This window comes from Cotesia glomerata, linkage group LG9, assembly GCF_020080835.1.
Source record: "Cotesia glomerata isolate CgM1 linkage group LG9, MPM_Cglom_v2.3, whole genome shotgun sequence".
Taxonomy (NCBI): Eukaryota; Metazoa; Arthropoda; class Insecta; order Hymenoptera; family Braconidae; genus Cotesia; species Cotesia glomerata.
The window spans coordinates 12,730,189-12,746,689 of record NC_058166.1 but is presented as its reverse complement, the minus strand read 5'-3'; the positions used below and the strand labels follow the sequence as shown (position 1 = coordinate 12,746,689).

The following is a 16,501-nucleotide window of genomic DNA, read 5'->3' as shown; positions in this document are numbered from 1 at the left end:
ACACCGATTTCGGTGTTGAATTTAACAACGGAATTTTTAACACCGTACACCGCATGGACTCACACCAGTTTTTTTTTACAGTGTAATACACAAGAGCTCGATAAATAAAGACACTTTGAAACAATATAAGCATAGTCAAGATGTGAACAGTATCCTTATTATCCTTTTTGCAGTGTGCAGAAACTAGATACTAGAATCTAGTCACTAGACACTCAACTCCGGTTTGTCGTCTACAATATCTACATCTTCTATAAATATATAGAAATGTATAGTTGGACATTGCATGTATATTAGATGATAAATTCAATCTAATGAATAAGTGATTCAATGTTCTTTGTTTTCTTTAGTAGTGGATCAAGTTTAAAGATTTTGAATTTTTTCAGAGAAAACTTCTTTGTCTTTTTCTATTATCGATATTTAATTTTTTTTTTCCACTTCACTATTTCTTAGAATTCACTATTAAATAAATTAATAAATAGATAAATAAATCTGTAAAGTAAGTGTATTTTTCAGTACATGGTAAAAAAAATTATTTGATTCAAGAAAAATATTCTTTCTAAAATTTCATTCTCATTTCGAGATGTTCAGTTTGAATTCATTCATGAAATTACCTATTGAATAAAGAAAGTAAAACTTGAAGAAAAAAAACTTCGCTATTCAAGAATGTAACCAATTTAATGAAACTTTTACCATTTTCAAATTAGATAACCTATGTTTCACCTAAAAATTTTTTTCTTGAAGATTAAGGGATTAGGGGTAGTCGGAGACATGAAAAAATGAGAATTTTCAATAATTTTTTTTTGCCAGTAAATCATCTTATTTTATAAAAGTAATAGTATGGCATTATTACATAATGTTTCGACTTGCCTTCACAAAAATTAAAAAAAAAAATGTTCATAATTTCAAAAGTTATGGCCGTTTGTGTTGATCGAGTTCCAACAGAAGTTCTTTGTGGTAATCATCACAAATCCTTCGAGATTCATCTAAAATCCATCGGACGAAAAAATTAGTTTTATTAATAGATAATCTAGTCCCTGATTGAAGTTTTTTTTTTTTTTTAATTAACAAAATGGCGGCCTCAAAAAATATTCAGGAAATATTAAGATAAAAGGAAATATTCATTCAAGAAATCACCGGCTTCTTTTTAAATTCCAAAAATACTCGAATTTTTTCTTACTTTGTGCATTCACAAAAATAAATCACAAATACCTTTCAAGATGGGTTCAAGTACAAATTTGTTTTTTTGTAATGAGTAAACTTGATCGTTAACCGAGAATATAAAATTCTTAATTGAAAAATTTTATTGTACAATGATAAAAGAATCAACATCATTAAAAAAATAAATATTAAACCACAAACATCTTTTTAAAGAATTTCATTATTTTGAGTTAAAATTAATTTACGATTTTTTCTTGAATAAAGTTAATTTTTTTATCAGCGTACCTGATGAAGATAGTATGAAATTAAGTAGCTTCATTCAAGTGTATTTTGAACGAAGAAACTTGTTCTTAATAAAAAGATATAAAATTATTAAAGGAAAATGAAATTATTATAAGTTTTGAAGAATAGTATTTTTCGACGAAGATTTTGATTGTATTTCATAAAGGGTATTTTATCATGATAAAAAATGTAAAATTTCTCTTCACTAAAAAAAGAGTTTTAGAAAAAAAATTCTTATATCAAGACAATGAATTTACTGAAAAAGTATTTTTTGACATATCAACCGTGAAAGTTGGATTTTCAAGCAACACACAGAGGGCGCAAAGAATACGATTTCTGACACTCTATAATTTAGCTAATTTACCTCGTACTAGTATCGAAAAGTAACTTCTCTCTCTCTCTACCTGTCTCTACATTTATGCACGGCTGCTAAAATACGCTATAGTCGAATCTTGTAAACGACTTCAACATATACGTAGATTTAATCCGTCGCTATTTAATCTCGTGTGACAGGCTTTGTGTTTAAATTATAAAGTTATTAACAGCCGAGACCAGTGATTGCAGTTTCAATCGGCTTAGCGAAACGAATGGAAATTTTGAAAAAACGTTTTTAGAGATAATAGATAATTTAATAAACTATTTCACCACAAAGCGTTTTTTTTTTTCAAAAATTTCATTCGTTTCGTGAAACCAATCGAAACTGCAATTGCTCTGCTGTTGAGAGTACGACAGAGATAGTTCCGTTGAACTCCGTGAGAGCAAAGCGAGAAAAAGATGGTCTCGCCTGTTAATAAAAATGAGTGAACTATTAACAAAAACATCAACTCCACCTAATTTAACTACTATGGCAATTACTTTAAATAAAATAAACAATGATAAGACATTTTTCACGGTTCTTTCAAACCCAACTTTCACAACTGATATGACAAAAAATTATGTTCGATACTTTATGCTCAAAGGTAGTGCTCGCTACGCTCGTCCGGATAAATAACTCGGTCTTGATAAGAATGCGCCATAGCCTCAAACTCGTGACGTCACTTCAAGCCGTCAAAATCCCTGCCTTTGCGTATACGTATCGAAAATAACTATTTTTCGATCAAGAATATTTCTCTTAAAGCTAGTAGTTTTTATTTCAGTGGCATTTTTTATAGAGGTTACATTTTTGTTTTGAGAAAATATGCCAATTATATGGTAAAAAATAAAAAAAAAAGTCTTTTTAGAAGTTTTCAATCTTTAAATCTTGTAAAGTTGTATTAATGTTATAAAATTAATACAGAATGTTCAAAATTTCACAATGTTTCTCAAAAATGTAGAAAAAAATTTTTTTGATCCAATTTACTGAATCAATCACAATTATTAACTTTAATTAATTTCACGTAAAACTACGATTTACAATTTGTTCACCCACACAAACTAAAAATCATTTTATTTTTATTTTGGAATATTTATCTTATAACATCACCATTAGTATCATCACAGATGTTAAATCCTCATTTTATCTCTTGAATCACCGCGAAAATGTTCTTAAACTTCACTAGTACACATAGTACATATGATTGACTCATCATAGAAAGTTTAGCTGACGTGGAAAATTCTTACTAGCGCATACAATATCTGCGAATCATCGTGCTACTTTTATAATCCATCAATTAAATTGATTTATTTCAGCATAGCGAATAGCGAATAGCGAACAGTAAGCAAAAAAACTATTTATTGCGTGAAATAATGTTTCTCGAAAGTTTTGTACCTGCATGAGTCACTCATTAATAATAGCACCGACATAAACATGCAATTACAACAAAAATGTTTATGTTTAAAATATACAACTAAAAAAAAAAAAAAAATGAATAAAATGTAGTAGCTCAAATTGAAAATTCATAACATTAGAGCAACAATTATGTATACAACAGTTTCAAAATAATCTTTAATTTATTGGCAATAAAACTTAACATGAAAAAAGAAATTTGTAAGTCAGAAAAATTAAACCCTCGTTTTTTTAAGGTTAATTTATTTTCAACCTTAACCGTGAAAGATTTTATTAGACCATCGTGTTTAATGCTGCAGGTCACACGTATTTCTACATTTCGATTTTGGGCAAAAAGAAATACTTTACCAGTACATGGGCCTTAGTTTTTCAGAGTGTACTCTTACCTAAAACTTGTTTCGTTTTCCGGATGATTTTTTCGCTAGCAATAATTAAATTTTCCACGGAAAAATAATCGATGATACCTGTCTGACGCAAACTTTCATAAACTTTCGAGGAAGTGAATGTTTCACTTCTCTTCTCCGACGTGAGGATAAAAAAATGTTTACTAGTTGTAAGTATTATTCTATTTTTTAAACTTACTACGACAACGTGTTTATACTTGAATGAAAGTTTAAGACTTTCTCAATAATAATTAGTTCTTTCCGGATATCATTATAGAGAATTCTTATACTTATAATTTTGTTTACTTTATCATCGATCTTTACAGATTAAATAACTGTAATTTCAAAGATACAATTATATATTATACATAAGTTTGTTATTAAATCAATGCATTAGTTTTTATTGGATACGTCAACAGCAAACGTCATCGGTTAATTAAATTCAGGTATTATGTGTGGTTGAATTAATTTAAACATAATAATTCAAAGTTGTGGAAAGTGAAGGAATATTTAATTTTTAAAACTTGATTCCTGACGTTATTTGGATATTTTTTTTTTTATAAATTGACAAACAAAAAAAATGTTTTGAAGCTATTGGTTTATCAAGTTTGATCCAAAATTTATGTTTAGTAATAAGAAAGTATTATTTTTTACAAAATAATAATAAGTTGATTAAAGAAAAATATTTTAAAAACGGAAAAATTATATTTTGAAGATAATTTTGATTTAATAATTTTTTATCTTGATTCAAGAATTTTTTTTCTCTTAATACTCTATTTTGTTAAAATGATAATTTAGAGATTTTTCTGCCTATGTGGTTTTAATTTATAGCGTTAAATTTCCTCTATTTTACCTAAATATTCTTTGTTTCGTGCCTACCTATTACCGCCTAGAATCTTCAAATCATAAACAATTCTCAAAACCAACACTCAAGCAAAAATAATTGCCGTTAATGTTACGCAACTTATGCACAAGTTATGCACCAGCTCCCCTGTAAATATTCAGCATAACAACTAAACCATCAAAGTATTTATATTTGTACTTATAAATAATAGGTCATCCGCTACTCATCAATGACCGCTCACGGCTTGCAATACTAAGCCAACCAATACACTTCAGCTCTTTACCAACCAGTACATACTTTTCAGTACTTACAATGTAAAAATTATAGCTTATAAAATTTTTCAAAAATTCTACGAAAATTTTTTTAAGAATTAACCACGTCTATAATTGTGACAAAATAATTCTGTAAAAATTGAATGCTGAAATCGTTAGACACCTGTATATTTTTTGCTTAAAATTTAAGAATGAATACAAATAAAATATTTTTGAATAATTACATTCATAGTATTTATTAATTTTTTTATGTGCGAAATTAGAAAAAAAATTTTTTTTTCTGACAATTTAATTGTTAAAAAAATTTTTTTTTAACTGTCAGATAACTAAACTATGTTCTTGAATATGACTTTATAACGAATTTGGTATAAAATTATTAAAAAAAAAAAAAAAAAAAAAAAAAAGTCAAATTTCGTGAATTTTTTTTTTATACCTCAAATACTAATTTGAGATACTCAAATACTAAATTTCAAATCAGAAAAAAATTTAATAGCAATTAAGTGTTAATTTATAAAAATATATTTTTCTTCTTCAAAATAATTGATTTGTTAAAAAAATCCCAAAAATTATTAGATGTCTGTTGATTCCAATATCATAAAATTCTATAAAATATTTCGCCTCATTAGTTTTATACGTAAATAAACTTCCGTATATAATCTACTAACTACGTTTAAGGTATAAAAAAAAAAGTTCATGAAATTCCGCTGGCTCTTTTTTTCTTTTTTTTACATTTTTATAATAAAATTATAACGATATTATATCAAATTGATAATAAGTCACAGTTGTCTCAAAATTAAAATTTCATCTCAAAAATCGCAAAAAATAAATTTTTTTCTGTGTAGATTAAATATCTGTTGATTAAAACTACTAAAATTACAATCTATAAACACCATGAATAACATAAAACAGTGTATACAAGTAATGGAATGCACCCACCAGTGACACACTCCCCATCCCCAATTACAATATCTTACATTTATCAGCGAAGTAGTCACCGGGCAGCCTCATCAGCCAAAACTCCAACTCTTCCACACACATTAACACATGTGTATATCACAGACATATGTTTGTACATATGATACCATACCCAAAAGCTCTATTCTTTGATAATCCTTAAATTGAGCAGACAGTAACCGGCAGCCTCATCCAATAGGATTCGAGCGATGCAACCGAGTGGGGGTAGCTCTCGACTTAAAGCGAGGCCACTCGCCGTGAGCTGTCAGAGCTCTGTGGGGCACGGTCACGCGCGTACCACGACTATCACTCTTAAATATATTTAAATAAATAGTTAATAGTTAACTAATAATTATATTTCATCCGATAGTTCGATAGTTCGTCGAGTTAAGCTCTCATTTTATTTATTTCATTCTAGAAAAAAGTGATAAATATTTATTTACAAAATGGAAAACATTCTGGATCCTACTGGATTGTACTAATAATTAAAAATAATAATAATAATAAATTTTTAATTGAAAAAAGTGTCAGTTAAAAAACGTACGATGGCTAATGTTCTGGACCCGACTGGACTCTACTGACCAAATTGTAATTGTTAATTATTAATTAATAGTTGACAGAAATTTGCAAGTAGAATAAAAGGTCAGAATTAATACTAATTAGTAGACAAAAATCATTTAACAATGTTGACGTTGATGGGGAAACTGGACCCCACGGGGGAGTACTGAGGCTAATTCTTATCTGCAAAGTTGAGGTGAGACTGCGGAAGACGTGAGTCAAGGTCACGACATGGCTGAGGTGCTCGATCCTACCGGGCAATATTGAGGAGGAAGAGGAAGGTGAGGAGAAGAAGAAGAAGAAGAAGAATAAGAATAAGAATAAGTAGTATGGTAGTAGAAAAAAAGAAAAAGGAACAAGTCCTGGAGACAGTCGACAAGAGTAGACGTAAATAAATAAAGTAAAAAATATTATATACCGAGTACCAAGTTCCCGTGTGGCAGGTGCACTGATAGTGATGTCGTCACTGGTAGGAAACATTCAAATGGTGATAAACGTTCTCAGAGGCCGAGAAGAAGTTTCTTCGACGAATTTAAGGAGATGGGGCTGGAGCATTCATATCCGCAAGGGCAGACACCATCAGTTATTTTGCTGTTTTTAAGGTGAGTTTTTTTTGTATTATTATTATTATCGATTTTTAAGATAAAATTTGCAAATATTTAGGTTTTAAATGTGTAATTAATGGAAATGTTAGAAATTGCTTGAAAAATTTTTGTGTCAGTTTTTTCATGTCAATTATTATCGAAAATTTTATCGCGAAAAATTTTTGAGTCTTCGGGTTTAATTTTAAAAATTGATGGAAAAGTTATCTGAGTTTTTTTAAATGTAGGAAAGAAATTGGTAAAATTTTTTGGGTTCAACTGATATAATTAATTTGTTTAATTTTTAGGGAAATGAATAGGTTAAAAGTTAAAAAATTGGAAAGTTTATTTTATTATTTTCAATAAAAAAAAAACACTAGAAAAACATCAATCACATTCAAGAAATAAATTATTCCGGAATTTTAAGACTGATAACGAAAACTATAGTTATAGAAATTGGTTAAGGAATATGGATAACAAAGATTTACATTTAAAATTTTAAATTGTTCTGTAAGATCACATGTTCGCGGTAAATTTGCGTTTAGAAATGTATAAAAATAGCTTGATACACTTAATAATTTTATAAGTAAATAAATTTTTTTAATCTGTAAAATTTAAACATTAATTAAGGATTATAGATAAAATTCAAATTTTTTTACGGTTATGGGTCAATATTTTTGGGGATAAGTCTATTTTAATCAATGTCACTTGACAAATAATGAATGTTAGGATTATATGGCAAACATAAAATAACTTTCACTTTTTAAACGATTGTACAAATAATTATTAAATTGTTAAATTTTGTAGTCTTTTCGAAACAAATTTTATTTAAAATTTTGCACAGAAAAATCTAAATAATTTTCGTATTGTTATTTGAAAAATGATAAAATTTTTTTGTTGAGGTTATTTTAAACTTTTAATAAAAAATAATTAAATTAAAAATTCAAGAAAACGACATTAATAAAAATAAAAATTTGATGGTTCAACAAATAAAATATCGACAATAATGAATGAACAATAAAAAAAGTTATAAATAGAAAGCTGAAAATAACGAATTTTTTGCATTGTATCAAAACTGGATTCGTACATTCTATCTCATAAAACGAAAAACGAGTAATTTAATTTTAACGTCCTGAGAACAAGTAATTTTAGTGAGCAAAAATTCACAAGTACCAGATTAAAATCAAACATTTGGATGTTCTGTCACGATGTCAAGGCGCCATCAGTTATCGCGTGACTGCATATATGTATATACGTATACCTATATGTAATATGTAATTCAAATGCCAAGACTTGATAGTTGGGATGTAAAGTGTGTAGATGTTAATAAAAAAAACCCGACTGCTCGTATGTGATGTAATTTTTCACTTAGTCTATTAAAATGCAAGCTTTACTTTTAGTCCATGACCTCACAGGACTCCGGAAATGTAAATTTTCATGCTAATTTAACCGGCCAACAAAACTTGTTATTTAATTACAATTAAACCTCAATTATATTTCTTTTACAAAGTAACTATTCAGAGATTGTTCAATACTTATACAAGCCACCAGACAAGTATTGTTTTTTTTATGTTAATTACTTGACTGTATTTTTAACTAATGACTGTAAAAAAGATTTTTGAAGATTTTGATTTTTTGGTTATTGTGTTAGTCAAAAAAATTTTTAGATTTGACTTTATAATCCATAATCTATAAATTATATGAATTTCATGTAAGATTTATTTTTTTTTTATTAAATTTCATTTAAAATTAAAATTTCATGAAGACAAAATTTTTAGGACAAAATTAAATTTGTCGAATAATTCTTAATAAAGTAAGAAAAAAATTAGATTTGAATTAACTTTTGAATACCAAAATTTAACAAATTTTTTTTTAAAATAAAAGAAGCTGAACGTAAATTTGGAAAATTTTTAATTTATAATAAATTAAATCTATTTAATTATTTAAATAATCCGGCTGTTTTCATGCAAAACACAGTAACTAACGTTTCGAAGATTTTGAAAAAGTTTTCTCATAAAAAAACATTTTAAATTGATAAAATCATATAAAGAAGATATTCATGTAAATTAAAAATTTATTAAGAAAAAATTTCAGATTGCCTACGTATAGTTATAAAAAATGCAACAAATAAATTTGCAGTTACTGTTCTTTAAAATGGGATAAATTAAAAGATTTTGTGGTAAGCTCAAAAAAAAAAAAAAAGCAACTTATAATCATATCCCAAAAAAAATTGTAACTTGTGATAATTCTTTTTAGAAATATCTCATAAATAAACTGGTAATTGTAAATTAATTTTGTTTTTGATTGAAAAAATTCTTCAATATAAAAAATGAAAAAAAAAAAAATTACAAGACTTACCAAAAAACATTTTTTGCAAATTTTGATTAAAAATCAAGTTTGACCTTAAACGTTAGTTATTTTTACCATAAAATAAAAATAATATGAATATAAAGAGAGTAATTTAATGGGTATACTAAAAACGGGGCTTAAAAAATGAAATAAAGCATTAACTTATCCGGCATAAGATTACAACAATAACAATAATGATAAAAATAAATGTTTAAGTAAAAAAGGATGTAGTTTGTAATAACGACAATGTCGATGAGTAAAAATATAAATAAGAATAATACCGAGAGATGGAGATGAGGAGATCTGAAGATGAGGAGATGAGGAGATGAGTGGTATAGTTAGAGTCTCAGTAATACAAGTAAAGAGAGGATGATGCAGTGCACAGTGATAGAGAATAATAGAGAGTCGAAAGATAGAAGAAAGAGAAAAAAAATTGATAGTAAAGAGTATAGCATAAAGAGAGTAGTAGCTTAATAGTTAGAGATGATCTTGAGCAATCAGAGTTGATCGTCGTCGTTGACTCGTTGTCGTTGGCGCTCTCGTAAAGGAGGCACGGAATTAGTCTCGCTTCCATGGGAAAGACAAGACCCCGATATAGTGGGCAGCAATGAGGAGGTAAAGCCGTACCGAGTAGAGCTGTGCTGGCAGAAGGCACAAGGCACAAGGCAGAAGGCACCAACCAGCACCGATGCGATACGAGTAGCTGAGCAAGCTCTGGCTCGAGAGCAACCTCCGTTTACTTGAGACTCCTCACATGGCCGAGTTCATTGACACCACACAAACTTTTCGGCATTGGTCCTCTCTCACTTACACTTTAATCAACATCCTCATTTTTTGACTCTTTCTCACTGTACTGTCGATTCGGAGATCCTCTACTATGCTTTTATACTCTCTTGCAATTTATTCAACTTTACTTCTTTAGTTATTATTTTTTTTTTTTTTTTTTTAATGATGGTCATAATTTTATAACATTAATTTTTTATTATTAAAGCCTTCCCAGTCCTTTAGTTTTATGTTATTTTTATTAACAATTGAAATTTTTGTTTAAAACATTTTAGCAATAATTTTTGCTATTTTTGATGATTTTATTAAATTGACAATTAAAGGCATAATGTAAATTTAGTGAAAAATACAAGAATGATACTATGAAAAAATATTAGGGTTGAACCAAGCCAGGAATCGAACCTGGATCTTTATGATGATCGATTTACATATCCGAAATTTTGTACTTTTCAGTGAATTTTCATTATAACTTTTATTATTAATTTAATAAAATCACTAAAAAAACTAAAAGTTTTTGCTAAGATATTGTGATTAAAATTTTCAATAAAATAAATATCAAATTGAAAGGATTGAGAAGGATTTCATGTTATTAAACTATTGTTAAAAGTTAAATAATTATCAATTTTGAACGTAATAACTATTGCTGCTACTAATAATAATTTTAATAAAAAAAAAATCAAAAATTTCGTTCTGATTTAAATTGATAAAATAAAAAAGACAGGAATATTGTTGACTTTTGTAAATGAATATTGAAATGATATCGATATTACAGATAAAAGATATAAAAAAGTGAAAAGTTGATTGAAAATTTTTGGTAGGCGCTTAAACCACATTTTTTATTTTCAAGGCCTATAAAAATGTCAGGAAAAATTTATCTTAGATCGAACACGATAAAATGTGATGGTTGATTTGATCATAAACTTATAAAATTGTTCGGTAGTCGGTAGCCCATCACGCCCTCTTCTCATTTATATAAAAGAGTCCATGAGATAAAAATAGCCATCAATTTTATTAATAACTCCTCATCAATATTATCTTTATGTAATCAATAATACAGATCATTTTATGGTCATCGATTACTTTACATAATACTCATTTGTCAAACCTTACTTCTCAAGCTTTATATATCTATACATACTTGGTATAACTTAGTAGCCATTGAACTCACTTTATTTTTTATAATTATTTTATTAGAATACCAGATAATTAATGAATTAGCTAATTTTGTGATATTGATTTAAAATTTTGCACGACTCATAATGCGAAGCATCAGAGAGTGCTTTACGATCGAAAAATTTTTTCGCTTGACTTCGGCAACTATTTTCACATTTCTTATTTCATTATTATCGATTACATTAAGGAGAGGCGACGTCAGGAATGACTATCTGCATTTGCCAAGAAGTAATTCTGCTGTCTATGAAAATTCTTTCCTACTTCACGGCATAAAAATTTGGAATTCATTACCGGCAGATATTACAGAAATTGACACCTTTGAAAATTTTAAACAGGCTTGTTTTAATTTCTTCTTGCAAGCAATATAATTACCATTGATCTTATAATTTAACATGATAGTTATTAATTAATGTCGGTCTTTAAAATTTTATTGCAAATACTGTATCAAATGTATACTTGTAAACAATTAACTTTATGTATTGTTGATGGTCCTGAAGGAGCTTAGAACTCCAGGATCAAATAAAATTTATTATCTATCTATCTATCTATCTATTATGTCATCTTTTGAATTTTCCAAACTTTTTTATAAAATATTATTATTTACAACAATGATATTTCCATGCAGTTTAAAAAGACTGAAGAAGAAAAATGCATAAGTAAGCAGTTTTATTGCAGTTCGTGCATATGTAGACCCATTTCATTTCAAGACTATAATTATTTGCAACATATATTTTAAAGTATACTTTGTGTGCAATTATTTGAAATAAAATAACAAGTAAGTCAGACGAAGAAATGAACATGCATTAAAGGGATGAAAAAATTTATTTAGCAATTAATGAGTAAGAAATAATACAATTTTAAATAAATATATAAAAAAAAATTACTTTAGTAGATACAAGGATGATCTAAGGTTTTTAATTAAAATATTTTAAGCAGAGTTCCGTTGGATATAAACAAACCTTTTACTGTATATATAATAGTATAACATCAATTGAGAGTGAAAAGAAAATAAAAGTGAGAAAAAATAATAATATATATTATATATAGAAAGGATCACGCGTGACCTAGGACAACAGTGTGACCTGCATGCCAATCAACTTTCTTCATTCTTTTCCCTTTTTCTATTTCATGGTGTTATTATTATTATTATTATTATTTTTATCGTTGTTATTATTTCTATTATTACCATTGTTTTTTAAAGAAGTGATGAAAAAGAAAAACATTTAATTTTCGAGTGAAAAAAATTTAAACAAAATTTAAACTTCACTGGAGTATTAATCCTGAAGAAACCTGTTTTAAAAAATGAGCATGCAGGTAGTAAAAAAAATTAAAATGCAAAGGATAAAATAAAAAGAAAAGTTGAGCAATAATATTGATATGAGTATTAAATTAATAATGATAAACTGATAAATAAAAGGAATATTTTTTTGATAGACGGAAGTCGAATTTTAAACAATGTACAAAGAAGGTCTTGACTCTATAAAGCTTATAGAGCACGTTCGGAGTGCTATCGATCGGCAGGTTCGAGTTTGTCTTAAGCGTCTTATCGTGAATACCAATCGACTACTTTAGATTTCAATTCGGTGTTGTCGTTTCTTATAAGAAGCTATAGTGTCAATGTTCAGAGTCAATTTGGCAAACTGGTGGTTGCCAAATCAACGGCTAAGCATTAAGTTAAAAAATTTTTTTTTTTAATTTTGTTAATAATAATAATAATAATAATAATAATAATAATAATAATGAATGAATGAATGAATGAATAGAATAACTAAAAGTAAAGAGCACTTTGAGTTGAATTTCTCTTTCATTTTTAAAATTTCATTTTATTTCTTTCATTCTCTCTCTACTTGTTTCTCCTTCAAGTGAAAGTGTTTTATATTAACTTTTCACGGTCATTCCTTTCGATACACTGTAGTTAAGTGTAATGTAGTATAAATAATTCATCGTAAATCTCTTTAAATCGTTATTTATTATTTTATATTTATTTATTTATTATGAGCAAATTGATTGACTTTTATTGAAAGCAGTCAGCGTAGTGCAATAAAAAAAGGTATGCAGATTTCGATTTAAATGGGTGGGTTTTAAATTAGTAATTAAAGTGGCTGTAACGCGTACATAAAATATATAATTTTTTGCGCTTCTCTTTTCTTTGGAACCCGGGACCGGGGCCGGGGCCAGGGACTCACTGAAGAGTTAAGTTCGAGGGTCGTTCACCTCTCTTTGCTTGTCTAGAGCTCATCGTGATCATCGTGATGGGCTCATCTTTAAGAGGGGAAACACCGCCGACATATTATATCTCGCTTATATATGAAACGTCTAGACAAATACCAGCACACGGAATTTTAAAGATTTTGCCTTGTGTCTTATCTGGTTCTATTTTGGGTCTGATAGATCTTAAAAAATTAACTTCAAGATATCTCTATTTGCTTTCAATTCAAAAACAAATTTTATTTTTCACAAATTTCCATAATTTACTTTTATTTTTCTTTTATTAAGACCCAACAGCCATAGGCAAATGATAAGGTCACCCAATACAGTTATTTATAATTAGTTTATAATACTAGCAAAGCTATAAAAGATTTTTTCGTTATAATTCGGCTCTATCTAAACTAAAATTAAATAACTCAAGTAAATTTTTAATGAATTAAATGAATAATAAATCACTTCAATTAATTAAATCTAACTTATGCACAATATTAGGATTATTTAAAAAAAATTATAGATAGTTATCACTGCGCAGAGATATGAGTATGGATGCAACAGAGCCAGTTAATAATGGTTGGTTAAAACCAAATAGATCAAGTAGTGCACACTGAAAAAAAAAAAAATACTTTCTTAGCTCAAGAACTTGTTAAATCGATTGAAATAATTTTTACTTAATTTAAATGAAGCTACTCTCTTATTTATTTATTATCCAAAGGTAAATATTGATGCTCTTCTCTTCAGAAATTAATAATAATAATAGAATATTTTATCTTCATCGAATTTCTTGAACCAAGAAATTGTTATTTGAGCAAAAGTGTTTTTTTCTCATTTTCAGTACACCATCATTATTTAGTGCTTTTACTAAAGATCAAAAAAATTTTTACATTCACTCAAAAAAAAAAAAAAAAATAAATAAATTTTGATTTTTATACAAAAAAAAAAAATATATTTGAATCAAGTAAATAATTTTTAAAATATTCATTTTTTTGATTTAAGTAGAAAATTTCTTAAACTGAGAATTAAATAAATATTACTTGATTCAAGAATTTTTCATCTTCGTTCAAGTTCATTTTTTTTTTCAGTGTAAAAATCAAATTTTTACTCAAAAAAATAATTTAGTCTTGTGAAAATTCATGATAAAAATAATTGAGATGTATTCTATTGAACTGTTGCCTACATAGAACCAGTAGACACACGGGTATCGCGATACCATATAATAGAGTACGTAATAAAAATTTTTAATAGTTTAGTCTGTACTATAAAATACACGGTATCGAAGGTCTTCTCGTACTCGACTCGTGCGGTTATAATGCCAACCAGTGGCATTTACCAGCACGGGACAATATACTTCCACCTCTGCACCTTATTCGCACTCTACATTTATATATATGTATCTATACATACATAAAATATAATGCAGACTATTACATTAGATTACATTACTCGTTGAGTCTTAAACTATTATAATAATGTAACTAAACATCACGCGACCACTCGACATATGTGCACATTAAACGCGGGTAACTTTTTTTCAACATATAATTTAATGCAACCAAAAGTTACTCCATTCATATAAATCATATGCTCAATCTTTTATTATAATTTATAATTTTCATATATGTTGAAATAATTATTTCATTTTTATCCATTATTATTTTACTTATTATTATTTGCAATTAATAGTTTGGCAATAATGGTTTTTTTTATTAATTAATAATCAAAATTTTTCTTATTAAAGAAGATGACACGTGTTTGTATTAGAGTTTATTTGTCAAAATTCGAACTTAAAATTTTTAGTAAAGTATGAAACAAACTTTTTTTGTAGAAAATTTGATTTCTTACACAAAAAAAAAAATTACTTGAATCAAGTAAATAATTTTGAAGAACTTAATTTTTTTGAATTAAGTAAATTTTACGTGATTAAAGAATTTTTTGTCTTGATTAAAAATAACGAAACTTTTTAAAATTATTTTCTTGGTTCAAGAATTCTTCTCTTGATTCAATTTAATTTTTTTTTCTGTGTACAAAAAAGGTCCTTATCAATTCTATCGAATTTTTCGTCATGAAAAAATTTATAGAAATTTCTTAGAGAATTTAAAATGATTACAGTAATTTTGATTCAAATCCTGGATAAAATATTCAAGATATAGAAAAAATTGTTCAAAAATATTTTATAGAAAATTTCACCGGAAAAAAGTTGCTTAAAAAAATACGATTTTTCCAGTTTCTTGCTTAATTAAAGTACATAGTAAAGAATTTTTCCTCGTTGCGTCAAAACAAATTTGTATAAAAAATTCTTATATTAAATATTTAATAATTTTACCTACTCATTTTAACACAGTTGTATCAAATTGTCGCACACAAGTATAAAATATTTAGTATACAAATTTTTTTTACTCTAATAAAAAAAAATTTTAAATTAAAGCTTTGACAAATAAATCTAACATAACCCACCCAATACTTAAGCGTTTGAGGTGTGCGGTCATAAAAGTTAAACACTCAATGAAAACAAAAAAATTAGTCCTACCAAGGACTTCAAGTATATATCCACGTGCCAAAGTAAATTGAACTGTTTGATCTTATATCCTCAAAGCGAAACACTGAAATCCTGAAGCGTTTCATTTAATATTGAAATGTAAAAATAAATAAATAGAATTTACAAACATGTCATATTAATATATAACATAATAAAATTAGAAATCAATTAGCATTACCAGCAATTAATTTTTAACGAAATAAAAAAGTAATTGACATGATAGATAAAAAATGATAAACAACATCCTTGATTGTAAATGAATGATATTGACCCGATTGATAAAACCGCGACAGATAATAGATAACAGATAAGACTGATAGATGTTAATAAAGGAAATTAATGACTTAATTAATTCATTACATTACAATCAAGACTATTATTATTAGCGAGCTATTATCTACCGATTACAGCATAGAATATAGTTAAATTGTCTGTAGAATAATAATTATTATGCCATTGCACACTGCACATTACCATTCATCGTGAGGGGTGTAAAAAAAAGGTGCCGAGAGGTATGGGTGTATGTCATTAACATTAATCGACGGTAGACAGTATCAGCTGCAAGCAGGATCTCCTGTTAAAGGATGATGGTTTAATCTTTAACGTTTACGCTCAACGTTTAGCTCTATTATATGTATACACTGTGTACCGCGAGCAG

The 16,501-nt window shown here is 27.2% G+C and overlaps 2 long non-coding RNA genes across 2 annotated transcripts in view; one reads left to right on the top strand and one right to left on the bottom strand.

Moving 5' to 3' along the window:
* Positions 1–5,935: 5,935 nt before the first annotated feature.
* Positions 5,936–16,501, top strand: part of LOC123271483 — a 14,213-nt gene continuing 3,647 nt past the window's right edge. Inside the window, exon 1 of the long non-coding RNA XR_006510884.1 lies at positions 5,936–6,818. This is a non-coding gene — a long non-coding RNA (uncharacterized LOC123271483). The remainder of the gene's footprint in view (positions 6,819–16,501) is intronic.
* The window catches only part of LOC123271484, a 26,111-nt gene continuing 21,052 nt past the window's right edge, over positions 11,443–16,501 (bottom strand). The window contains exon 4 of the long non-coding RNA XR_006510885.1: positions 11,443–11,647. This is a non-coding gene — a long non-coding RNA (uncharacterized LOC123271484). The remainder of the gene's footprint in view (positions 11,648–16,501) is intronic.